Source organism: Mobula birostris, chromosome 6 (assembly GCF_030028105.1).
Source record: "Mobula birostris isolate sMobBir1 chromosome 6, sMobBir1.hap1, whole genome shotgun sequence".
Taxonomy (NCBI): Eukaryota; Metazoa; Chordata; class Chondrichthyes; order Myliobatiformes; family Myliobatidae; genus Mobula; species Mobula birostris.
The window spans coordinates 130,449,746-130,472,087 of NC_092375.1; the positions used below are offsets into that span (position 1 = coordinate 130,449,746).

The 22,342-nt window shown below is 40.6% G+C and overlaps 1 long non-coding RNA gene across 1 annotated transcript; it reads right to left on the minus strand.

Moving 5' to 3' along the window:
• Positions 1–3,914: 3,914 nt before the first annotated feature.
• LOC140199887 (uncharacterized) lies at positions 3,915–22,323 on the minus strand. The gene is made up of 3 exons (XR_011886519.1): positions 22,235–22,323; positions 14,560–14,851; positions 3,915–4,426 (listed from the first exon to the last, which is right to left on the minus strand). It is a non-coding gene; the product is annotated as an uncharacterized lncRNA (long non-coding RNA).
• Positions 22,324–22,342: the final 19 nt, after the last annotated feature.

Here is a 22,342-nt window from a genome sequence, read left to right on the forward strand (position 1 = left end):
GGATGAAGGAGAGAATTGTGGGAGTTGGAGGGAGGATGTGATTATGAGTACTGTTGTACGGGGAAGATAATTGAAATGGGAGACAACCACAAGGTGGAGCTTGAGGACTCTGCTGTGGAGATAATTAAGGTGATGATAAGCGAGGTCCTAAGAACATGAACAGCAAGAATTGGGAGTTTTGGACTGATCATTAGCAAAGAAAACTTAAATAAGGTACCTATCTTCCAGAAGATGGATGTTTTAGGCTCCCAGCAATGGCCCAGGTAGGGCTGGGAAGCAAACCTCGAATTTCCAGTTTCACAGGTCCTCAGAATGTGAGGCCTGTGCCACCTGCGTTGCTTGTTTTTTGTGGAACAATTTTCAACAAATGGGGTCAAAACTGGTGCCGCATGCTGAGAGACAAAACCGAGCATGCTCTCTCTGTGTAACGATGAGGACCTGCATGTAATTTCCAGAAGTTTTCGATCAATACCCGAAATATTCAACTGTACTCGTCAACTGAGTTTTATAAATTTTCCATCATGTGACTCAAAAGTACTGCATTACATAATGGAATTTCTATGTTCTGAATGTCCATCCATTCAAACACTTGCATGTTAGACTCCGATCGCTTACCTGACAGTTTTCTCTTTCCTGAGGGAGGGAATCGCAGGTGGCTCAGCAATTCCTTTGCAACTATTTCAATAATAATAAATCCATTACTAAGCATGGTCTCTAAGGGTAGCTAAACAAATATTCTATATGCTTAGAGTAACTTATCTAAATTAAACCTTTGTGCCTAAATGAGCCACAATGCTTTTTCTGTATTTTTTTGTAAATTCTAGTGATATATTTACTTGTGCCTCTTTATCTCTTTGCTCTTCTAATCCACGTGATCATGGATTCTTCAAATTGAAAAGCATTTAAATTCTCTAATTTGAAGTCACAAGCATCATCAAAGACCCCTACCATCTAGGCCATGCTATCTTCTCACTGCTGCCATCAGTAAGAAGGTGCAGGTGCTTCAGGATGGACACCACCAGACTCAGGAATGGTTGCTACCCTTCAAAAATCAGGCTCTGGAACCAGAGGGGATAACATCACTCAACTTCATTTGCCTCATCACTGAACTGTTCCTCCAACCTATGGACTCACTTTCAAGAATTCTTAATTTCATGTTCTCAATATTTATTGCTTATTGTTTTTTTTTCTTTCGGATTTTTTACAGTTTATTGTTCTTTGTACATCGGTTGTTTGTCCTGTTAGGTGCGATCTTTCATTGATTCTATTGTGATTATTGGATTCAATGTGTATGGCCACAAGAAAATAAATCACAGAGTTGTATACAGTGACATATATTTACTTAGGTAGTAAATTTACTTTGAACTTTGAACAAGAGGTTGCAGATATTGGAATCTAAAGCAAAAAAAAAACAAACTGCTGGAGAACACGAGTCAGACAGTCTCTAAAAAGGCAGAGATAGTCAATATCTCAGGTCGAGGTCTGCATCTGGTTTGAATGCTATGGGGTGATAGTCAATAAAAAGAGGTGAGGTCTATATTGAAATTCATTTCCTAAATATCACACCAATTCTGCAAGGTTATTATGCTGTCCTGTAATTTATAAGCACTTCTTCGGTGTTAACAGAATTATTTAGTATCAGTTGCAAATTTAGTTCCAATCCCAGGGTCCAAATAGTTCAAGTAAATGTTTAAATATAGTGATCACTGTACTAATACTTGCAAAATTAAAAACACAGACACGAGGAAATCTGCAGATGCTGGAAATTCAAGCAACACACAAAAAATGCTGGTGAACGCAACAGGCCAGGCAGCATCTATAGGAAGAGGTACAGTCGACGTTTCGGGCCGGGACCCTTCGTCAGGACTAACTGAAAGAAGAGATAGTAAGAGATTTGAAAGTGGGAGGGGGAGATCCAAAATGATAGGAGAAGACAGGAGGGGAGGGGTGGATCTAAGAGCTGGAGCAGGGAGAGGACCATGGGACCGGGGAGCCTGGGGAGAAAGAGAAGGGGAGAGGAGAGCCCGGAGGGTGGAGAGCAGGCAAGGTGTTATAGTCAGAGGGACAGAGGGAGAAAAAAGAGAGAGAGAGAAAAATGGGGGAAAAATTTAAAAATATATTTTAAAAATATATTAAGTAAATAAACAAGGGATGGGGTGTGAAGGGGGGAAGGGCATTAGCAGAAGTTTGAGAAGTCAGTATTCATGCCATCAGGTTGGAGACTACCCAGATGGAATATAAGGTGTTGTTCCTCCAACCTGAGTGTGGCTTCATCTTGACAGTAGATGAGGCTGTGGATAGACATATCCTTCATCAACTCTGCTCTCAGAAAGAGGCTTCCCTTCCTCCACCATCAACTCTGCTCTCAAACGCATCTCTCCCATTTCACGCACATCTGCTCTCACCCCATCCTCCCGCCACCCCACTCAGAATAGGGTTCCCCTTGTCCTAACCTACCACCCCACCAGCCTCCGGGTCCAACATATAATTCTTCGTAACTTCCGCCACCTCCAACGGGATCCCACCACCAAGCACATCTTTCCCTCCCCACCTCTTTCTGCTTTCCGCAGGGATAGCTCCATACGTGACTCCTTTGTCCATTCGTCCCCCCCCCATCCCTTCCCACCGATCTCCCTCCCGGCTCCTGGCACTTATCCTTGTAAGCAGAACAAGGGCTACACATGCCCTTACACTTCCTCCCTCGCACCATTCAGGGCCCCAGACAGACCTTCCAGGTGAGGCGAAACTTCACCTGCGAGTCCACTGGGGTGATATACTGTTTCCGGTGCACGCTCTGTCCGCCAGAGAAAACAGGATCTCCCAGTGGCCACACATTTTAATTCCACATCCCATTCCCATTCTGATATGTCTATCCACAGCCTCCTCTACTGCCAAGATGAAGCCACACTCAGGTTGGAGGAACAACACCTTATATTCCAACTGGGTAGCCTCCAACCTGATGGCATGAACATTGACTTCTCAAACTTCTGTTAATGTCCCTCCTCCCCTTCACACCCCATCCCTTATTTATTTATTTAATGTATTATTAATATATTTTTAATTTCCCCCCCTTTTTTTCTCTCTCTCGTTTTTCTCCCTCTGTCCCTCTCACTATTACTCCTTGCCTGCTCTCCACCCCTCGGGCTCCCCTCCCCCCCTCTCTTTCTCCCCAGACTTCCCGTCCCATGATCCTCTCCCTTCTCCAGCTCTTGGCTCCATCCCCCCCCCCCCGTCTTCTCCTATCATTTTGGATCTCCCCCTCCCCCTCCCACTTTCAAATCTCTTACTCACTCTTCCTTCAGTTAGTCCTGACGAAGGGTCTCGGCCCGAAACATCGACTGTACCTCTTCCTATAGATGCTGCCTGGCCTGCTGCGTTCACCATCAACTTTGATGTGTATAATACTTGCAAAATCCCTGTTTCCATATTTTAATAATCTAAGCAGCCACCCTTAAATCCTACTTTTTTCTCTTACATAATTGATGAGAATTTATTTTGCTACTTATCCTCACCTCCACAGTAACAAATCTTCCATGCTGAAATATTTTGAAGATTTTTTGGAAATGCATTACAGCTTTAATATTGTGAAAAGTATTTAATAAGGTTGAACAAGCACAACTCTTTCTTTTGAAACACTCATTGACTACTTTTGTCAGATTCTGGGTGATTATTTATTACATTTCTGAGTTTAAAAAATGTATCTTTCTTGTTCAAAGGTCCAATTTAATGTCAGAGAGAAGTATACAATATACATCCTGAAATGCTTTTTTTGTCGCAAGCATCCATGGAAACAGAGAAGTGTTCCAAAGAATGAGCGACAAATAAACGTAAGGACCCCAAAATCCCCCAGTCCCTCCCCCCACCCCCCGGCGTGGAAGAGGCAGCGAGCAACAATCCCCCCCTCCCCTGCCGGCAAAAAAAAGCAAGCATTGGCACCATCACCAAGATCCAAGCGTGAGCAAAGCAATAGCAAAGACACAGACTTGCAGTTACCCCAAAGTCTTTGCACCCGTCATTCGGCCTACTGCAGATTCTCTCTCTCCCTAATAGGGAGAAAAAGGTGTCTCCATTTTCCCAGCGAGCAGGGAGACATAATAAACAAGTTGCTGGTTTACAATGTTAAAAAGTCCGTTACGTTGCTTTTTTCGAGCTCTGTGCCTGAAGATTGCAAAGATCCCAGGTCCTAGGGCCCACAGCAGATATCCTGACTCCCTCGACAACACACGGGTCTCCTGTCGTGACACCAACTCTCGGTCCGCCATCTCCAGAGCCTCAAGATCTTAGGCATCCGAATTCGAGCCAGGCTCTCTGGCCGAACCCTTGGCGTGCCGAACAACGGCCAGTCCTGAAACCCCAAGAATGGGTCCCATTCCTGCAAAGAACCGAAGTCAGCATGTAACTCCAGGTCAGGGTCTTCAAAAGAACCCTGAAAGGAAAAAATAAAGATATTAAAGATGGAAATAGAGCTGCTTCCAAAGATACAACCAAAGGAATTGCTGTTTAGTGCCATCTTAACTCCGCCTCCATTTCCAATATTATGCCTATTAGCCTATAATGCCCTGGATTTAAACTGTTACTTTTTTAACTACAACTCCTGCCAACCCTCTGCAAAGTTTTTAGATTTAGATTACGAGGACACTCAGTCCTCGGCTATTGTCATTTAGAAATGCATGCATGCATTAAGAAATGATACAAAGTTCCTCCAGAGTGATATCACAAAAAAAACAGGACAAACCAAAGACTAACACTGACAAGACCACATAATTATAACATGTAGTTACAGCAGTGCAAAGCAATACCATAATTTGACGAAGAGCAGACCGTGGGCATAGTAAAACAAAGTCTCAAAGTTCTGATCAACTCACGATAGTCCCGATAGCAGGCGGCAAAAGGGAGAAACTTCCTGCCGTAAACCTCTAGGCAGCAACAACTGCCGATGCATTGGAAGCACTCGACCACAGCTGACTCTGAGTCTGTCTGAAAACTTCCAACCTCCGACCAGCCCACCAGCCCCTCCGATACAGCCTCCCGAGCACCATCCTCTGCCGAGCGCTTCGACCCCACCCCAGCCACCGAGCAACAAGCAAAGCCAAGAACTCGGGGCCTTCTCCTCCGGAGATTCAGGATCACACAGTAGCAGCGGCAGCGAAAAAGGCATTTCAGAAGTTTCTCCAGATGTTCCTCTGTGCTCTCACGTCTGTCTCCATCAGATCAGGATTGTGCACGGCACCCTACTTGACAGATTACAGATATCATTCACCGGAGTGGCTGCTGCAAGCTGCGTTGTGCCGCCATCTTCTCCTCCTCCATTTATGCCAAGTTCCCTTTTCAAATGATTTTTTTATTAATATATGAAAACATATTGAGGAGAAAACAGTTACAACTGCCCAAAAGTGTACACTGTACTCAACACACACAAAATGTTGGAGGAACTCTGCAGGCCAGGCAGCATCTATGGAAAAAACCACGGTTGACATTTCACTTCCCATTCCCATACCGAGGCCATCTATGGCCTCCTCCACTGTCGTGATAAGGCCACTTAGGCTGGAGGAACAACACCTTATATTCCGTTTGGGTAGCCTCAAACATGATGGCATGAACATCGATTTCTCAAACTTCAAGTAATGCCTCCCCCAGCCCCCCACGACCCTCACCATTTCCTAATTTCCCATCCCCTTTTCCCTCTCTTATGTTATCTCCTTGCCCGCCCATCAGCTTCCTCTGGTGCTCCTCCCCCGTTTTTTCTTATTTCCATAACCTTCTGTCTGTTTCACCAATCAAATTCCGAGCTCTTTGCTTCATCCCTCTCCCTCCAAGTTTCACCTTTCGTCTGGTGTTTCTCTCTCCCCTCCCCCCACCTTTCAAATCTACTCCTTGGCTTTTTTTCTCGAGTCTTGCCGAAGGATCTCAGCCCGAAACATTGACTGTGTTTTTTTCCATAGATGCTGCCTGACCTGCTGAGTTCCTCCAGCATTTTGTGTGTGTTTCTCAGATTTCCAGCACCTGCAGATTTTCTCTTGTTTGTCAATGTATGTTTTGAGTGTCAGCTGTGGGAGCTATCGTCCTGTTCACAAGATAGGACTTGTGAGTTCAAGCATTATTTCATAGGTTCAGCTTAAAATATAAACTGACATGGAACTGCTGAAATAAAACAGAAAATGCTGGAAAAACAGCATGTTTGTTGTAAGAGAAACAGATTTATATATGATGACCTTTCATAATAACTCGTACAGTGGAAGTGCTCTTGCTTTAACAGGGCATTAAACTGAAAACTCACCTGCCCTTTTAGGAGGATATAAAGGTGTGTATAACGCTATCTGAAGGACATAATGTTCAGCCCATTGTAACTTACTTACCTCAAGGGGAATAGTGAGGCCAGAATTACTGACTTTGAAGTAAAAGTCTTACTTGGGCATTTCAAAGGGTTATAAAAGAAATCCACCACATTGTTCTAGGACACATACTGGGTCTGCTTAGAATTAGTCCTGACAGTGAACCTGATGGGGTTTTACCACAATTCAGAAAAGCTGCTGTCACCTTAAACTTGTCCCTAATGTTGACTATAAATTTAATATCAATTGAAATTTCTGAAATTATAGAGACACAGAAAGCTGCAAAAGCTGAAATCTGGAGCAACACATTATATTTCCAATCCTAGGATCCAAATAGTTTATATAAATGTTGAAGCACATAGATCATTATACTGAACAACAAACAATATGCTAGAGGAACTCAGCAGGTCAAGCAACATCTGTTGGGGGAGTGGGGAGTAAAGAAATTGTTGATATTTTGGATAAAAATGCTGCATCACGACTGAAAGTGGAGAGGGGAAATAGTCATCAAAGAGGGATGGGTGGGAAACCCGGTGAAAGAGGAGTCTGAGGTGATTAGTAACTGAGAAAGGGTGGAAGATGATGGATGGAAAGGGCAGGGCAGAGTTTGCGACAATTGCAGAGGGATGATAGATGGCTTCTTGCACCGATGATGGCTCTTGATTGGAGCCGAAAAATCTGCAAACATTTTGCCAAGCTTGGCGATCAACCAAACTTCTAAATAGCCAACTCCAGCTAACAATATTCTGCAATAATTCACAGCTCACAATCCCCATTTGCCTGAAGTGACTGGTTTTAAGGTGTCAGTAACATGCCTTTGTGCCTTCTCCTGTCAGTAGAAATGGTTCTGCCGGGCTTAATAGATAGTGGGATATTATTCCGACTGCCTCCCACCACTATAACAACCTTAAGAAATCAATAGTACAGAAATCTGATAAGTAAAAGGAAGTGATATTAGAACCATTAGGAGGGAGGTAAATGGCAGATGGAACCAGAACCAGATAGGAGAGAGAAGAGGTGAGGTGGGGTGGGGTGGTGAAATGCCTGTGGATGAACTGTATGTGTAGTCAATGGATGGAACCAGAAAGGATAGGGGGATGAAGATGGATGATGGGGGAGGGATAGGAGGCAGGAGGGTGTGTGGACAATGGAAAACATTGGAAGGGCTGGATTTGGGTCCAAAGCAGAGAGGGTGTACGAAGAAAGGATAAAACAACCAGAAGGGAGGGTTACTGAAGCTGGAAAACGTCATGATCATTATACCGTTACTTCTCCCTTTTCATATTCTCCCTTTTACTAACTTCAGCAGCTTTTTATTCCAGATTTAATTTTAGTTAATTGAATTTCAGCCCTAGCTTATTAGTACTGCTCTTCAATTAATAGTTTTCAACACAACCACAATGCTGCTCTACCCCTCATTTAACATAGTGAAGTATTTTTGTAAAGTTTAAAATCTCACCCACATGGAATCTGACAAGGTCTTCCAGGCATCCTCTGGATTCATGCTGCAAAATCTCAAAGCTGCTACAACACAACATACAATTTTTTAAGCTTATTGCAAAACATCTGATTGCAGTAAGAGCTCCCAGATTAGTTATCACATATGTGTTGGTATCAATGCTGCTTTTAATTTGGCATTATTCTTCTAGAAGTCTACAGAGTACAAATATTTTTCTTAAATTACGCAGAACTGTCCAGCTAATAACAGGTAATAAACCTTTTAAGTATATTCAAAATGTCTCCAGTTTAGAAGATGGAAAGAGACAGTTTAGAAGATGGAAAGAGAAAGCTGTAAAACAAAACCCATTTTACAATGAACCCCTGAACTTCATCCAGCTTTTTCTTACATTGCAAGAACCATGCTGGCAGGTTCATTAGCTACTGTATATTACATCGTAGTTTAGGCTAATAACAAAAAGAATCAAAAGGAACTTCATGTGAAAGAATAGGTTGTAGTCATGCAGAGTAAATAGGAGAGAGAATGAGACTAATGAAATTGCTCCTTGGGAGGTAGCATGGACGTGATGGTTAAATGGCTTCCTATTGTGCTATTGCTGGTGTAAAATAAATTTGAATGCAATCCAGATGCGATCCAAATAGCTATTTTTATTATATTTAGGTTTAATAAATAATATAATTTACAGTCAATTGTTTAGGAAATGGTACAAGATCAGTTGCACTGGAATGCACTTTCTGGAAACAGAGTTAACAGTAACTTTCCACAGAGAGAAATGGGCACACTCTTGAAAACAAGAAAAATCTCTAGTAAAAATTGTTACGTGGTCAGCAACAATGAATATAGAATTGAGTCAGGTTTTATAAACAAACATAAACATTTATTAAATTCTGCTCAACAATAGTGAAAAGTAAGCAAATGACTAACTTGACCAGAAGTTAACTGCTATACGTCAATTTAACAAACAGCCAAACTCTGGCATAGTTCTTAAGGTGGTAAATTTGAAAGTCCAACTGATTTACACAGTCGGTAAGGAGAGACTTCCCTGAAAACTGATTTCTTTGAAGACGTGATGGTACTGCTGATCCCAGCCGAGAGGTGCCTTGTCCAAAGGATTCACAACAAAGGAAATAAAACGGCTTAAAGGAACTGACCTTTTTCCTGGAGGGTGAACACTGCACAAACCTTCCTGATCTTGCAGGGGTTATCTCAGGCTACGTCCACACTAGACTGGATAAATCCGTAACTGAAGCTTTTTCTCTTCGTTTTGACCCTCCGTCCACACTGAAACAGCGTCTTCCTCCCCTGAAAACGGAGCTTTTCTAAGACACTCTCCAGAGTGTTGAAATCTGAAAACACTGGTTGGCCGTTGTAGTGTGTATGGGGTAACCGGCTAAATTTAAAACCGCTGTCATGATGTGCCGGAACAGATGGTGGCGGCAGCGCGGCATTTCATTGTTTTCTTGAACACAGCCTCCAACACCACAACAACAATATCTGACAATAGATGTGTAGCAGCCTAATGTAACCTTGTATGGAAATACAAGATAACACTGATGCAGACATGTTTTATACATTTAACAAGGTGCTTTATTAATATATTGCTCGTGCAAACATTCAATAGATGCAATTGTCACTTTTGCCCAGTAACTCGTTCTATTGCACATGTTAAATACAGCAAAATAATACACAAAGACATGGCAAAAGTAAAGGCAGACAAATGAGGTAACAGCAAATTTCACTTTTGCCCAGTAACAAGCCTTATTGCATTTAGTTGTAGCTGTCGTCCCTTTCATCGGTGAAGAGACTATGGCTGTAGGAAATGTTTCTGGACAAACGCGCACCAAGTCTTTCATTTGGCAATTTCCTTTTAAGTTTTTCTAGTCTGTAACTGGACAAACGTGCACCAAGTATAACGTTTCCTCTTCGCTTGTTTTCTGTGTGTCCTGCGCATGCCCAGCAGGAGGAGATTCATCCGAATATCCATTTTAATGTGGATGGAGGTATTTTCAAAAATGCCTGGTGTGGACGCCTATCGTTTTTACGCGAAACCGGCATTTTCAAAATTATCCCGTCTAGTGTGGATGTAGCCTGTAGATGCAGGCCACTATTCCTGAACAAAGATTCAATAAGGTCGATCCTTTATAAAACTGCTGAACGACAGCAACCTTACTCAATCCTTTGGGTTCCCGTACTTTGGTAATGTCTTCACTCTCCAATACTAGACTGTAAAGGTAAAACAAAGGTGCAACAAACAAGAACTGGCAGTGATTGGCGAACAGCCAGCACAACGTTTTTGCACCTTACAATAGAAAGTAAAAAACTTCACTTTAAAATGAAACTGCGTCATGAGACGAATACGGAGCAAAACTAACTAACAAACTAACTGCGTCACAACAGGGGTTTCCCCTTATATACCTGTTGGAACATGCCATCACGTGACCTCACACTGGCGGGAAAATTACATCATGTGACTTCACACTGGCGGGAAAATTACATCACCCCACCATCACAAGACAATTATATCATGCTCACAAGATACTCAATTACATTATGGTCATAAGACAGTCACAAGATACCCACGGGGTATGTAACAAAATGGATTGATCCTATAGTTTCTCCAAGGGCCCAAAAACATGATGGAGAAATTGGCCTCCTTTTACACTGCAATTTTCTATGAAATTTCAATCTGAAAGCGATTCAACAGGTTTCAAAAACGGTCATGCATGTTTCAGGAGAGTAAAGAAAGATCCTAGTGACGACGTTCCCTTTGCCAGACATTAGGTGCCACAATACATTTCTTTCTAACTTAGCTTATAACAATGCCTTAGAAAAAGGAGTAAGCCTATGGATCACAAAATTAAAAGGATATTAACACCAGAGGACCAAAACATTGATATTGAAAGGGAAAACAAAACACAAGAGAAGGCTAGTGAAAATGTGAATAAAGGCTGTGAGAATTTTTTAAATTATACAGTATATATAAGATTGACAAAGGTTAAAATGAGTTTGTCTTGACTTTGACAAAAGAAATGTTATTGAGGAATAAAGAAATAACAGAAATAAATATATATTTTGTTTCTGGCTTCAGGGAAGAAGATGGAAATACTGAAGAACAATTGTTTTATAGTAAATAAAAAGCTCGAAGAAAGTAGCATTCATAAAAACTAGCATTTTATGAACATTATGAAACTGAAATCTGATAAATTCCCTACAACCAGTATTTTGAAAAATGTGTCCATGGAAAGTTTGAATAATATACTGGTTGTCATCTTTCAGAATTCTAGTAAAAATTCCCACAAAGGTAGCAAATTTCATCCCATCATGTAAGAGAGGATTAAAGTCTGTCACGAGCCTTGTGGCCCATCAGGCCGGTGCTTATGCTGGTTTCCATGGCGTGAAGCAACTGAGAGTACAAGACTACTCCCCCCCACCCCCCATATAGGACACCAGTCTATCACGAGGTTAACCCCCAGCATTTTTGCCGGTACCCATTCTCAGCTGGGTAGACTGGAGCATGGCATGGTTAAGTGCCTTGCTCAAGGACATACACGCTGCCTTGGCCAAGGCTCGAACCCACAACCTTCAGATCGCTAGTCCAACGCCCTAACCACTTGGTAACGCGCCACACATGTAAGAGAGAAGGAAGACAGAAAAAGGAAATTAGAGTTTGTCTACATCAGAAATAAGTAAAATGCTGTAATAATATATTGTAAATACTGTAATAATAATAAATGGTGATAAGGCACTTGGATTGGACAGAATCATTGACATAAAAATAAAATAATGCTTGAAAAAAATTGTTGAAATTTTTTTGAAGTTGTAACTTACGAAAAAGAAAACAGCAAACCAATTAATGTAGTATATTAGGAATTTCAGAGGCCTTTGAAAAGATGCCACTCAAAATTATTAAACAAAATTGAAGTGTATGGTATTGGAAGTAATGTACAGAGGATTAGTTAAAACAATGAGTAGGAATGAATGAGTCATTTTCTGGTTGGAAAGTTATGAATAGTGGGATACCACATATTGTGCTGGTGGCCCAGCTGCTGCTCATCAATTGATATACATCAATGATTTCAACATAAGGACAATTGTAATATATCCATTTTTTTGAGGATGTTCAGCTGGATTGTGAACAGATGTAGAGGTGCTCAAGGACAATTCAGAATAAATAAAAATGCCAGATCATCTACTTTGGTGGTAAAAATGGGAAACTAATGCACACAAAATGCTGGAGGAACTCATCAGGTCAGGCAGCATCTATGGATACAAATAAACAGTTAACGTTTCAGACCAAGGCACTTCTTCAGGACTGGAAAGGAGGAAGATGCCAGAATAAAAAAGTGGTGGGGAGGGGAAGGAGGATAGCTGGAAGGTGATAGGTGAAGCTAGGTGGTAGGAAAAGTAAAGGGCTAGATTGGCAGGAATCTGATAGGATAATGGACCATAGGAAAAAGGAAAGGAGGAAGGGACCCAAGTGGGGGTGATAGGCGGGTGAGAAGAGTTAAGGAGCCAGAGTGAGGAACAGAAGAAGAGGGGAGATGGGGGGGGGGGATATTTTTTACTGGAAGGAGAAATTGATATTCATGCCTTTAGGTTGAAGTCTACCCAAATGGAATAGAAGGTATTGCTCCACTATCCTGAGGGTGCTTTCATCATGGCACAAGAAGAGGCCATGGACCGACATGTCAGAATGGGAATGGGAATTGGAACTAAAATGTTTGGCCACCGTGAGTTCTGCTTTTGGTGGATGGAGCAGAGGTACTCAACGAAGCAGTCCCCCAATTTACGATGGGTCTCATCAATGCAGTGAAGTGTTAACTCACCTAGAAAGACTGTTTGGGGCTCTGAATGGAGGTGAGGGAGGAGTGATCCCTGTGGAAAGTAGAGAGGAGGTAAAGATATGCTTGGTGGTAGGATCCCTTTGGAGATGGAGGAAGCTGCATAGAATGTTGGGTGCAGAGACTGATGGGGTGGTAGGTAAGGACAAGAGGAAGATGGGGTTAGTGCAGATGTTCAGGAAATGGAAGAGATGCAGGTGAGGGCAGCATCAATGGTAGAGGAAGGGAAACCCCATTCTTTGAAGAAGGAGGACAACTCTGATGCTCTGGAAAGGAAAGCCGCATCTTGGGAACAGATGTGGTGGAGATGAAGGAACTGAGAAAAGGGAATAGCATTTTTACAGGAGACAGGGTGGGAAGAGGTATAGTCAAGATGACTGTGTAAATCGGTAAGTTTATAAAAGATGGAGACAAAATGTCAATTTACATCTTTTATAAACCTACCAATCGAGAAAAAGGAAGGAGGTGACAGAAATAAACGAGGTGTGAATGCCTACACTCCAAAATGGCTGACAAATAAGAGTCTGCTAGTAATCCACTCATCAGTAAACAAACAAATTGGATACAACATCCCGTCCAGGTTTATACCATAATGAAGTCAGTGGAGAGTATTGTTTGGGGAAAAGTTTAATGGAAGAAGGTGAATGATTGCTAAAACCAGTTATCCTTTTAACTATGTCAATTTTTAGTGTGTTGGGGTGAAGCGGGGTAGGATATAGGTCAAGCATTTATTGTCCAAACCTATTTGGCCCCATGAAAGTGGTCATGAGCCACCTTCTTGAACTTCTGCAATTCTTCTGGTGAATAATGGAGTTGAATGGTTGGTGGGATTCCAGGAATCAGACACAGAAACAATGAAGGAAAAATGATAAATTTGGATGGTACATAATTTGGTGATATAACGTGAAGGTAATGGTGTTCCTATGCACTTGTGGCTCCTGTCCTAGGTCAAGAGGTCATATAAAGTTTGTTTATTGTCATAGATATACATGCCTGAGGTATAAATGTCATGAAGGTTTGCTTTTTGCAGCAGCAGCGTAGTACATTACAAACTGTGACAAATATAAGTTAACATTAACTTAAATTAAACTAAGCTATACAGACCTCACATGACAAAATAAACAAATTAAACATAAAGCATTAGTGCAAGCTGAAAGAATAGGAAGAAAGGAAATACAGTCTGAGGTAATGTTTGGGTTTCTTGGGCTGTTTTCACAGCTTGCTGGCAGCAGGGATGAAGCTGGTGTTGAACTTTGAGGTGCTTGGCTTCAGGGTGCTATACCTCCCGTTTTGAGAAGATGGCATGGCCAAGATTGTGTGGATCCTTAATGATGGATGTCAGTTCCTGAGACCTTGCCTCCTCAAATAGGCTGTGTCCCCTAGAACGGAGTCATTGAAGTTGGTTACCTCAATATTTGATCATATGTTTAAATGCATATGTTATATCTCTAGGAGATGCTATCAGAGGATCCCAGATGAGTAATTGCTGTGCAATTTGTTGACAATGGGCACTATAGGGACAGTACATTGGTGGTGGGGGGAATGAATATTAAAAGTGGTGAGCTGATGGACTGCTGTTGAAATGTTATTATGAGTTGCACTCAGTGATTGTAGAGAACATTTCATCACATTTCTGACCAGTGCCCTATAGAAGATGGACAAGCTTTGAGTGTGTCATTAGTCAGACACTGCAGGTTATCCAACTTCAAATCTGTGTGTGTAGCTACAATATTTATGTGGCTGTTCCATTCAATTTACTTGGTTTAAGGGGACGCCTGGATTTTGATAGTGCATGATTCTGGCAACAGAAATGCCATTAAATATCAACAGTGGTGATTACTTTTCTTGATATTACATTTCCTTTTTTGAGATGGTTATTGCCCAACAGTTTGCAGCTTCAATGGTTACTTTCCACATCAACCCATACCTGAGCATTGACCAGGACTTGCTGAATGCAGGCACCATTTGTTCAGAAATTGTAACCGGAATTGAATGCTATGCAATCGTGATTGAACATCCCATCTGAAGGTTAGCGATAGAACTGCAGACAATGTTTAGGCCTTTTTTGTCCTGAGGAACTCCCACAGTGTCGTCGTGGAGCAGGCTTGACTGTCATCCGATAATCACAACCACTATTCTTTGGGAGACTTGAACTGTCAAGAGTGCTTTTCCCTTTCTGTCCATTAACTTCTATTTTAGCAGGACTCTGATGGTGCAATCTGTTCAAAGTTCAAAGTAAAATTTTATCAAAGTGCATATATGTCATTATATACTACCCTGAGATTCATTTTCTTGCAGGCATTCACAGAACAAAGAAAAACAATAGTATCAATGAAAAACTACACACATAGAAAGATTGACAAACATCCAGACAAGATTCAGCATTCAGTTAAATGTTGCTTTAATGACAAAGGCAATTATCTCACTTCTGGAATTCAGCCTTTTGGTCCATATCTCTGATGCAGTCTAAAGCAGAGTGGTCTTGGCAAAACCTAGATTATTGGAGGGTAAGTGCTGTTTGATTGCACTATCAATCAAACCTTCTATCACTTTCATAAGATATTCTGCAGATACTGTAAATCCAGAGTAACACAGACAAAACGCTGGAGGAACTCAGCAGGTCTGGCAGTATCTATGGAAAGAAACAGTCGATGTTTCAGGCCAACACCCTTCATCAGGACACAAGCTATCACTCTGCTTGTGTTTGAGAGGAGACTGATTGGGTTGCCGCTGGCAGGAATAGATTTGTTCTGCTTTTTGTGGATAGACTATATCCTGGGAAACTTCCACACTGTTGAAAAGCTGCCAGTATTGTGACTGTAGTGGAACTGTTTAGTTTGAGACATTGCTAGTTCTGGAGCCAAGTCTTCAACCAGGAAGAATTTTGGTTCCATATCTTTTGCTGCATCTGAGCCCCATCAAATACCAATGAGGAATGATAGTGTTTTACTTCAGTCTTCCATTTCTGCTTTTCCTACTCTTTCAATTTAATTTCACCTAACTTATTGAATCTCAGCATTAGTTTTGGTTGTGTCCTGTTACCTGCATATGTCTTTACCATTTATTAATTTTCTTCAGCTTTCTGCTTAAGCATTTCCTGTCAAAGAACATAGCCTCCCACTTCACTGACATGATCATATTTGCCTGCAAGCACCAGTCATTCCAAAGGCTTGTATACATAAAAATTCAGAAATCACCAATTCTACAAAGCATTCTTGTTTATGCCTCTCATTTCAAAGAAGCTAAGGAACAAGATACTGTGAAAAAAAGCAATTTTTTGTTGATGATATTAAATTGATATTGTTTGATTTTAAATTTTAATGCAGTTAACTGGGTCTGACATTTACAGTAACTCCAGCTGACATCCACTTCAGTTCAGACATGCGTCAAGGACATAATTTTTTAAAACAAGACTTGCATTTATTTAGTCTATGGGATTACATCAGCATGTCCAAAGCACTTTACAGCTAACAAATAACTTCTTAAGTATCATGACTATTATAAGATGAGGCAAATATGTAAATCTGTGCACAACAGGCTCCCAGAAACAGCATTATAACAGCATCTTGAATTTTTTTTGTTATTCTAAAATAGTTTTGAGGTATTACTTGAGAGATAAATACCAATGACAACATCCAAGAGCAGTGCCAAAAAGTAGGAATAGATATTTCCTAGATTTGAGTGATGGGACCTTTGTTCTCATTATAAGCATCAATATTTTGAACTTGGAATCAGAAGTAACAAAATTTATAAGACTACATCAAATTGTCAAGTTTAATTAATAAAACATAAGTAGTTTGGGGATCAGAAGGGTAAGTTTTTCACACAGAGGATGGTAGGTATGTGGAACGATCTGCCAGAGGAAGTTGCTGAGGCAGGTAGTGTAACAACATTTAAGGCAAACAGCTACCCAATAATCCACGATCCACACCCAAAGTACTTAGGAGTCACACTGATCACACTCTCTCATACAAGATCCACCTTCAAAATGTTGCTAAGAAACTAAAATCTAGAACAGCCATGACCAGGAAGATAGCAGGAACCAAATAGGGTGCTAATCAGTTCATCCTACGAACATCTAGCCTAGCACTTTGTTTCTCGGTCGCTGAATATTACACACCCACCTGGGAGAGAAGCACTCACACAAACATCTTCAATACACAGCTCCCTACTTCTGTGGGAATAATCTCAGTAGCCCTAAAATCCACACCGTCCAATGGCTCCGAACAATGATCGGAATAGCACCCCTGGAGATCCGTAAGAGAGCAGCTTCAGCAAAATTCTACAAGCATATCCAAAATATGCCCAACAATATTCCAGTTCATAAACTTATTGAAAATGCACCTCCGACTTCTCAACTCAAATCCCGAAAACCTTTCTACAACTTGAGAAAAGCCTTGACTCCTATGACAAGCACAATGAATGGTGCTAATACTGGCACACCAAACCGCACCCCCCCCCATGTCAATCCGATTGATGACCCCACCTCGCTCCTCCTGGGCTTTACTACAGCTACCAGAAAAGGCTGGACAGCCGCAAATAGACTCAGAAGTTGACATGCCAAAACAGCACAAACAGTACATTGATGGAGAGCCCGACAAGCCTCAGCTTGCCCCTCTGGTGTCTCAACTCAGGACATCCTCTACCTGGTCCAAACATGCCCTGTCACCAAGATTCAAGATGGCTTTGCCGTGATCCATTAATGCGGCCACGAACTGGAAGAGTGGTTTGACAAAAAACAATCAGAAGTGTGAAGAGAAAAACACCTGCCATACGAAACAACAAAGCACTTGTACATGTATGAGGATAGGAAAGGTTTAATATTTAAAGATTTATTTAGTGATACAGCACAGAACACCTCAGCATCCCCTGACAAACCTGACTAATCCTAATCTAATCACAGACAATTTACAATGTAAGATTGTAAATTAACCAATTAAGCTAAGAAGTACGGCTTTGAACTGTGGGAGGGAACCAGAGGACCCGGAGGAAACCCACGCATTCCATGGCGAGTGCCTACAGAGACTCCTTACAGAACAGCGCTGGAATTTAACTCCAAAAGCCCAAATTCCTGAGCTGTAATAGCATTGCACTAACTGCAATGCCATTGTGGAGCTCCAATGGAACTAATTTATTAGGCACTTTATATATGGACACTTTTGCCCAAAAGGCCTATTTAGCATTGTACAATTATGACTCTAAAAGACAACAAAGTAACAACTTCAATAAGCTTGAGGAAAAAAATGTGTATCCCCCTAAGATAATTTCAATACCTAAACTATGAAGATGTATGTACATTCTGTTAGGAATAAATAGGTCACCTGTTGTTTTGACAGTTTGAATGGAATGCCTAAAGAATTTAGGATTAGAAATATACAAATAACATTAGTTAACGTTAAAATACATAAAGGCTAATTACAAGATTGGTGTTAGATTATAAATGACTAAGATTCAGTTCTAGTCAAAAAGTACTAAAAAGTAGGTAAATTACATCAAACTTCTAAAGGATATTGATTCCAAATGAATTGTTCTGATCAACATATTATGTAAGCACAGGAGTTGCTGAAAAGAAAAGATTCATAAAGCTAATACAAAAATTAATAGATTGCAGGCTAAGACATTATGAGGTTGTGTTTCTAGAAAATGATCTGTATTGTGATTTTCCATAACATAAAGCATGCATCTAGAAGTGCGATATGAAAAAATGTGGTTACTTATTTGCTTTCTTCATATAAATTATCTAAGAGTGATTTGAATTTCATATATCAAGGTATTGTATAGTGATTTATGAGCACTCTAAGGACAAATTTCCATTACCCGAATGGCTGTAAACACAAGCATCACCTGTTTTGCCATCAAAAAGTTTGCGTAATATGGAACTGTTTATCTCCAGGTGAAATGACTAATAAAATCATCAGATTTACTTTTAAATACGGGAGTGGGAAAGAAGCTTCCATTGCCAGAGACCAAATCTGGACGCTGTTAATCTCGCAAACAATTCAGGGCAATTTCTCAAAGCATGGTTGGAATTAAGAACTCGGTAAATGGAATAGCTTAAGACAAATAGCATGGATTCACTTCAGAAGAAGCTGGATATACTTAAGAAGTAAAGGTACAGAACAGCATGCTAAGAGTTCAAAGTAAATTTATTATCCAAGTACATATGTCACCATATATAACTCTGAGATTCATTTTCTTGCAAGCATTCACAGTAACTAGAAACATAACAATAATAATAATAATAAGTAAGCAATTAGGAGTCTGCACGTACTGCTATGGAATGTGTGGGTTTTCTCCAGGTGCACTGGTTTCCACGTATAGTCCAAAGACACACCGATTAGTAGGCTGCTATGTCATTGTAAATTGTCCTCTGATTATGCTAAGGTTAATCAGGGGTTGCTGGGCAGCACATTTTGAAGGGCCTGTTCAGTGTTGTATTTCAATCAATCAATCAATACATATTGAGAACATGAGATGAAGAGGCATTGAAAGTGAGTCCATAGGTTATGGGAACAGTTCAGTGTTGGGGTGAGTAAAGTTAGCCCCTCTGGTTTAAGAGCCTAATGATTGACGGATAATATCTGTTCCTGAACCTGGTGCTGTGGGCCATGAGGCTCCAACTTCCTCCCTGATGGCCGTAGCAAGAAGAGATGGTGGGAGTCCTTGATAACGAATGCTGTTTTCCTGCAAAATTGCTCCATGTAGATGTGCTCAAAGGTGGGGAGGACTTCATCCATGAAGGACTGGGCTGTATCTACTACTTTTTGTAGGCCAGGGAAGACTGATATGAACATCTATTTTTTTGTACTGTAGTCTTAAAATAACTCCCCTTATTCCAAAGAATTGCATCATAGAACATAGAATAGTACAGCACAGTACAGGCCCTTCGGCCCATAATGTTGTGCCGACCCTCTAACCTTCCCATATAAGCCCCCATCATGAACATCTACGTCTACCTGAAAGTGCACACAGGACAATGGGTTAAATTTACACCCAGACACAGTACCTCATACTGTTCCAAGGTGAGTAAAACATATTTATAACTATGTTTGTTTTGTCTTGCACTATTGTTATGTGTATTTTGGATATGTGTAATTTATGTTAATTTAAATGTATCTTAACTTATTCTTGTCCTCATCTGGTAATGTACTATGCTGCTGTCTCTATAGGCCTATAACAAGAACAAACCTGAACTTGAACCTGCAGTCACCTCAGGCTCAAAGAAATCTTTGTGTTAATTGTGTTCAGAAACTGAAGTTTTCAAAACACAGCAACCCTCGTAAATTAAAGAGGCAAACTGTTCTATAACCAACTGGATTTCCAAACATATCCACACTTCAAATGAAACTAAATTGCATAACCCTGGATTAGACTTTGCAGAGATATCAAATTGTTTTTATAGATATTGGTAACAATAATTTTCCTACATATGCATCATACTGGGGATTATGCTTCTGAGCACTGTCATTCTATCATTTTTTTCAGTGATCCAATACCTTTCTTAACTAGCAATAGTGCAATCCACAAGAGTTAACTTACGATTCATTCCTACATGCACTATCATTGCCTTTTCATAAAAAAGGCAACCATTACAGGTGAAGTCCAACAGAAATTAATACTAGGCACTCAACTAATTATGAAGTACAGTATAGTATTGAAAGAGATTAAAATAAGCATGTTATGGATCCAAATTTCCTTATAATACTAAACTAATGGGGAAAGAAGACCTAAACAATGCAGAAATTCTGTGCAAGGATTAAGTGAAATAGGCAAGAAGGCAGATAGAATATAATATGAGAACATGTGGATATGCATTTTAATAGAAATTAGAGGATACTTTTAAAATTGTGGTAAACTGGTAAATGGTTATCTACAAGGGGATCTTAATATGGTCATGAGATGTGCACAGTAAATGTGCAGCAAGTTATTAAATCCATGTTGATATGTTGGTCTTTATTGCAAGGGGGTTGGAGTACAAAATTGAAAAAAGTAAAAGGTGAAATTATACAGGGCTTTGACAGGAAATCATTTGGATTACCTTGTACAACCTGGACACTTTACCTGAAGTATATGCCTTATTTGAGTCAGTGCAATTCACTAAATCAATTCTGGGAATGAGTCCAATAAGACGATGTTAAGATTAGTTTGGGTTATTGTTTAGGGAGGAAGCATTGACACATTGTAATAGAATGTAATCACATGATTGGACAATGAATGTATTTCTTTATATTGTTATTTCCAATAACATTTTAAAATTAGACTTTAGTCACTGAAGTTTAGAAGAATGAAAGCTAATCTTGCCAAAAAATACAAGAATCTTTTTCCAACTTATGATCCCTTCAACTGCCAGAGCCGTTAACTGAAACCTACCAAATATGTTGAACACGCAACTATCTCATCTGGAAACAAACCCAATCCATTTTAACTGCTGCTCAGAAGCACCCATCAGGGAAGAGACTAGTGCATGTGCCTTCTTTTGGCTGGTAAGTGCAGAAGAATGAGATGAGAGATATTATGATGTACAAACTCCTGAAAAACAACACAAAAAATGCTACAGGACCTAACCAGGTTAACCAACACCAATGGAGGGAAATGGCAGTCAGTGATTCATGTTGAGACTCTGGACTGGACTGAAAGACAGACAGGAGATAACTAATATAAAAAGATGGATACTGTAATATGCTATCTTTCAGTCCAGATGAAGGGACTTATCCTGAACCATCAACTGTCTGTTTCCTCGATAGATGCTGCCTGGCCTGCTTTTCCTTCTGCCTTTTGTTTGTTGCTTTAAATTTCAGCATATGCTCTCTTTGGTCTCCAAACTCCTTAAAAGGATTGAGTAGATAGTAAGAGACTTTGTTCCTGAGATATTTAAAATAGTTAATAGATGGAGACAAGAAACCACAGATATTGTGATTTGGAGCAAAAACAATTGTGGGAGGAACTCAATGGTCAGGAAGCATATATGGAGGCAAAGCACCGTTGGACATCAATTTAATTACTCAATAATAGCTTCAGATTCTGGAACCAAGACAGAAGTAACAAATATTTTATTTTATCGAATGGAGCTGTATCTAGTGGAGTTCTCTATCTGTCAGAATTATGGATGATGAGTATACACAAGGCTCTAACTGAGAGTTCTTTTAGATACTGCAACAATCAGATGGAAAATTGAACATGCTACAAGATTGCCATGTTTTGACTTGATAGCAGACGCAGCCAGAAGAGCTGCATGAATCGTTCCTGATGTTAATTCTTATAACTCGTAATCATTTCCCTTATGCTAGTTCTTTTGGATTTACATTATCTCAGTGAAACTAGATTAAAGTCAACCTCTGCCACTGATCTGAGTGTCACAGAATTAAACGCACCACACCTCAAAACACATTCAAAAAAAACGCAAGCGTCGCGCATGCGCGACATGATGGCGGAACAGCACGAGGACAGAGAAGCATACGCATGTGCGGCGACTAGGCGGTTTCCTTCAGGCTGGGAGCGCGTTCTCGATTGCAATGGTTACTCCCGCGAAGATTAAAAAAATACAAGAATCTTTTTCCAGCTTATGATCCCTTCAACTGCAACAGCCGCTAACTGAAACCTACCAAATATGTAAAACACGCCACTGTCTCGCCCCATCCACCTCAGACGCCGCCCCCCCTCCTTGCTGGGGGAAGAGGCGAGTGCGCGTGCCCGTGCCTTCGGCCGGCTGG